The sequence below is a fragment of the Trichechus manatus genome, unplaced genomic scaffold (assembly GCF_000243295.1).
Source record: "Trichechus manatus latirostris isolate Lorelei unplaced genomic scaffold, TriManLat1.0 scaffold00341, whole genome shotgun sequence".
NCBI classification, from domain to species: domain Eukaryota; kingdom Metazoa; phylum Chordata; class Mammalia; order Sirenia; family Trichechidae; genus Trichechus; species Trichechus manatus.
The window spans coordinates 682,461-688,375 of NW_004444277.1; positions in this window are offsets into that span (position 1 = coordinate 682,461).

The window sequence follows — 5,915 nt, forward strand, 5'->3', positions numbered from 1 at the left end:
TCAGTTTATAGCAATAAATGCACACATCCAAAAAGAAGAAAGGGCCAAAATCAAAACATTAACCCTACAAATTGAACAAGTAGAAAGAGACCAGCAAAAGAATCCCTCAGCCACTAGAAGAAAGGAAATAATAAGAATTAGAGCAGAATTAAATGAAATAGAGAACAGAAAAACAGCTGAAAGAGTTAAGAAGACCAAAAGCTGGTTCACTGAAAAGATCAATAAAATCGATAAACCATTGGCCAAACTGACAAAAGAAAAACAGGAAAGGAAGCAAATAACCTGAATACGAAATGAGATGGATGATACCACAACAGACTGAACTGAAATTCAAAGAATCATAACAGAATACTATGAAAAATTGTACTCTAACAAATTTGAAAACCTAGAGGAAATGGATAGAGTAGCAGGGGCGGGGATCTGGGGACCACGGTTTCAGGAGACACCTAGGTCAACTGGCATAACGAAGTTTATTAAGAAAATGTTCTGCATCCCACTTTGGTGAGTGGCATCTGGGGTCTTAAAAGCTAGTGAGCAGCCATCTAAGATCCATCAATTGGTCCCAACCCACCTGGAGCAAAGGAGAATGAATAACACCAAAGACAGAAGGAAAGTATTAGCCCAAGAGAAAGAAAGGGCCACATAAACCACAGACTCCATCAGCCTGAGATCAGAAGGACTAGATGGTGCCCGGCTACCACCAATGACTGCCCTGACAGGGAACACAACAGACAGTCCCTAACGGAGCAGGAGAAAAGTGGGGTGCAGAACTCAGATTCTAGTAAAAAGACTAGACTTAATGGTTTGACTGAGACTGGAGGGACCCCTGAAGACATGGCCCCCGGACTCTCTATTAGCCCAAAACTAAAACCATTTCCGAGGCCAACTCTTCAGAGAAAGATTAGTTTGGAATATAAGACCTAAAATGATACTCATGAAGAGAGTGCTTCTTAGTTCAAGTAGATACATGAGACTAAATGGGCAGCTCCTCTCTGGAGGTGAGATGAAAATGCAGAAAGGGACAGATGCTGGTTGAAGGGACAAGGGAAATCCGGGTTGGAAAGGAGGCGTGTGCTGTCACATTATAGAGATAGCAACTAGGGTCACATAACAATGTGTGTATAAATTTTTGTATGAGAAACTAACTTGAGCTGTAAACTTTCACCTAAAGCACAATTTAAAAAATTAATAACCTTCAAAACAAGAAAGCATCAGGCCTGGTTGGTTTCACTGGTGAATTCTACAAAATATTTAAAGAAATGACATCAATTCTCTAAAAGCTCTTCCAGAAAATAGAAGCACAGGAAACTCTTCCTAACTCATTCTATGAGGCCAGTATATCCCTAATACCAAAACCAGACAAAGAAATTACTAGGAAGGAAAATCACAGGCCAATATCTGTCTTGAACCCAGATGTAAAAAGAAAAAAACCTCAATAAAATATTATCAAATAAAACCCAAAAATGTATACAAAGAATTATACACCATGACCAGTTGGGATTTGTTCAAAGTATAAAAGGCTGGTACAGCATTCAAAACTCAATATAATTCAACATATGAAACTCTAAATAAGAAGAATAATATGATCATATCAATAGAAGCAGAAAAAATTTGACAAAATCCAACACCCACCCATTCACGATCAAAATTCTCAGCAAACTAGGAATAGAGAGGAACTTCCTCAAGTTGATAAAGGACATTTACAAAAAACCTACAACTAGCATGAAACTTAGTGGTGAGAGAAGAGGTGGAGTCAGCATGGAGCTATATAAAGAAGCACCATGCCATCCCTCTGCAGCAAAGACTAAGTAAAACAGATCCAAACATCTGTCTTGGAACCCTAAGCATCAAATGATGGAATAAAGAACTCGATAAAGCACCAAATGGAAAAAGAAACTGACAGAGAACAGAGAATGAGGAGAGCTATGTAGTGGAGGTCCCCTATCAGCTAATGCAGCATGGATTCAATGTCTTGGACTACAGCCACCAAGGAATGCAGACAGGAAGTACGGGAAGGCAACTTCACAGAGCTCCCAACAGGAGAAAGGGCATCCAGTAACCAGGGATACATGCTTTCTTACCCCCCACCCTACTTTCCTGTACGAGGCCTCTGCCGCTTTCCAACAGCCATGGTCGCTCAGCCAGAGAGGCACCAGATCACTGCCGCCTGGGTCTGCCCTGCACCCATCAGTTGGCCCTTTCAGTGCCATTTCTTTGGTTTGTTTTTTGTTATTTTTTTGTTGCTTCTCTCTCTTTCTCCCTTCCTTCCTTTCCTTTCTCCCACTCAGCTATCCCTGTGTGCCGTTCCCTCCCCTTGTTGACTGGCTGTGCCACACTGCTCAGCTAGAGAGCCACTGGTGCACGGCTGCCCTGGGTCCACACTGCCCCTGCCAGCAGGCTCCCTCAGTACCATTTTTTATTTTATTTTATTTTCCTGGTTTCTTCTCTCTCTTCCTTCCTTTCTCCCATCCACCTAGCCCTGTGTGATGTCCCCACCCCTTCCTGTTGGGCTGTGCCACACCCGCACCACTTTGCTAGAGAGTCACTTGTGCACAGCCTTCCCGGGTCCATGCTGCAACCCACCAGCAGACTCCCTCAGCATCTTTTTTTTCCTTTTATATTCTGGTTTCTTCTCTCTCCCTTCCTTCCTTTCCTTTCCCCAGCCCACCTAGCCCCATGAGCTGCCCCTACCCATTGGGCAGGGTTGCACCACTTGGCTAGAGAGCCACTGGCACACGACCTCCTGGGTCGGGATGTCCCAGATGGCCAGCTCCTTTGGTGCCATACATTTTTCTTTGTTGTTGTTTTTTTCTCTTTGTTTCCTGTCTCTCTCTCTTCTTTCCTTTCCTTTCTTTTATCCAGCTGGCCCCATGTGCCATCCCTGCCCCTTCTCAACAGGCCATTTCATTTACTTTTTTTCTTCTCTTTTTTTGCTTTTGTTTCTCTATCTTCTTTCTCTCACCCACTTAGCTCTACACATCACATCCTCTTCCTTCCCTCCTGCCTATCTGCACCTTGTGCCAAGCACTGAGCCCCTAAGTGACACTGACATGGTCCCCTGGACTTCGCCTGGCACTGCCCCTCAGCCCCACACCATCAGCCCCAGTTCATGCCACAAACAACCCATCTCCACTCCTCCACTCTCATTTGACCTGCCCTGATGCAACATAGCTGAGTGACCAGCCATGCACAACAGGACAAGGTGTAAGAACTGTCATACCCACAAACAAGCAACAAAGCACGCCCAGCCTACCTGGCGAGACATAACCAAACAAAACAAAAAATCAGGACAAAACAAACAAACTTACAATCAATAAATAAAGAAAATAATTCCTGAATGTCTTGGAGACAGCAGACAATATAGAAACATATTTAAAAAAAACCAGGGAAGATGTCTCCAGTAAGAGACCAGAATAAAACACCAGTTGACCTTCCAGCAGAAGAAAAGGTACAGGAACCATAGTGAATTCAAAAGTCTAATATTCAGAGCTATTCAAGAAATTAGGAAAGAGATCAGGGAAAACACAGACAAAATCATGGAAAACAGACAAAACCAACCAAAACATAGCCATCATCAAAGAAAACACAGACAAAGCAATAGAAGAATTCAGGAAAATAATACAAGAATAAAATGTCAAAATAAACAATTAGAAATCATACAATAGCAATTAGAAATCCAAAAGATAAACAACAAAATTTCAGAAATGGACAATGCAGCAGAAGGTTTTTGGAGCAAATTTGAAACAATGGAAGACAGAATCAGCGAAATTGAAGACAAATCCATGGATGGCACTTTGAGGAAAAATCAGAGAAAAGAATGAAGAAAACCTAAGGACTATGTGTTTTATAATCAAGAGCAAAAACTTGAGCATGATTGGAGTTCAAGAACAGGTGGAGAAAATGGAAAACACAGAAGAATCACTGAAGATTTGCTGATACAAAACTTCCCTAATATCATGATCATCTAAGAAGCTCAACGATTCCCATATAGGATAGACCCCAAAAGAAAGTCACCAAGACATAACATATTCACACTCATCAACACCAAAGACAAAGATAGAAACCTGAAAGCAGCTCAAGAAAAATGAAGTCTCATACAAAGGGGAAACAATAAGACTAAGCTCTGATTACTTGGCAGAAACCATGCAGACAAGAAGGCCATAGGAAAATATATATGTAAAACTTGAAAGAAAAAAAAATTGCCAAGCAAGAATAATATATCCTGAAAAGCTCTTGTGCAAATATGATGGCAAAATTAGGACATTTCCAGATAAAAAGAAATTAAGGATATTTGTAAAAACCAAACCAAACTTACAAGAATTATTAAAGGGAGTCCTTTGGTTAGAGAACCAAAAACACCAGACAACACCCAGGACACAGGTCAGTATCAGCCAAATACTGACCTAGGTAATGAACTCTCAAGGATAAAACAAAACTAAAAGATTCAAAACAGAGAAATAGAGACATCAATCTGTAAATTATGAGAATGTCAGAACAATAAAAGGGGGAATACATGGTGTAGATATAGAACTTTCAAATGGAGAAGAAGTCAAGGCGGTATCAAGTAATAAAAGACTGGTTCAAACTTAGGAAGATAGGGGTAAATTTCAAGGTAACCACAAAGAAAGTTAACAAACCTACTCATCAAAATAAAAATGAAAAACATAAAGTCTCAGTAAACAGAAAATCTACACTAACAAAAGAAATTGAAAGAAAATCCACAAACAAAAGGAACTCAGCACAAGAAAGTAAGAGGAACAAAGAAAACATCAGCACCACAAAAAAAGCAATTCAAGATGACAAAAATAAACTCATGCCTATTGATAATCACACTGAATGCAAATGGTTTAAATGCATCTGTAAAGAGACAAACAGTGGCAGAATGGATAACAAAGCACAGCCCATCAATATGCTGTCTACAAGAGATACACCTTAGACACAAAGACATAAATATATTAAAAATAAAAGGATGAAAAAATATATATCAAGCAAACAATAACCGAAAAAGATCAGGAGTGGCAATACTAATTTCAGATAAAATAGACTTTAAGGCAAAATCCACCATAAAAGACAAGGAAGAACATTATATAATGATTAACGGGACAATCCACCAAGAAGACATAACCTTAAAAAAAATCTACACACCCAATGACAGGGCTCCAAAATACATAAAACAAACTCTAATAGCCCTGAAAAGAGAAATAGTTCCACAATAATACTAGGAGACTTGAACACTCCATTCTCAGTAAAAGATAGAACATCTAGAAAGAAACTCAACAAAAATACAAAAGATATAAAGGCCAAAATCAACCAAATTGACCTCAAAGACATATATAGAACACTCCACCCAATGGCAGTGAATATTCTTTTCTAACGAACATGGAACATTCTCTAGAGTAGACCACATTTTAGGCTACAAAGCAATCTCAATAAAATCTAAAACATCAAAATAATACAAAACATTCTCTCTGAATAAAATGCCAGAAAATTACAAATCAATTACAGGAAAAGCAAGGGAAAAAAAATCAAATGCATAGAAACTGAATAACACCTTACTTAAAAACAACTGGGTAATAAAAGAAATCACAGAAGGAATAAAAAAAATTCCTAGAATTAAATGAGAATGAAAACACATCATACCAAAACTTTTCGGACACAGCAAAGGCAATGCTCAGAGGTCAATTTATAGCAATGAACACACACATCAAAAAAGAACAATGGGCCAAAATCAAAATGTTAGCACTACAACTCGAACAAATAGAGAAAGTACAGCAAAAGAAGCCCACAGCCACCAGAAGAATGTAAATAATAAAGATTAGAGGAAAAATAAATGAAATATAGAACAGAAAAACAATAGAAAGAATCAACAAGACCAAAAGTTGATTCTTTGAAAGGATCAACAAAATCCACAAACT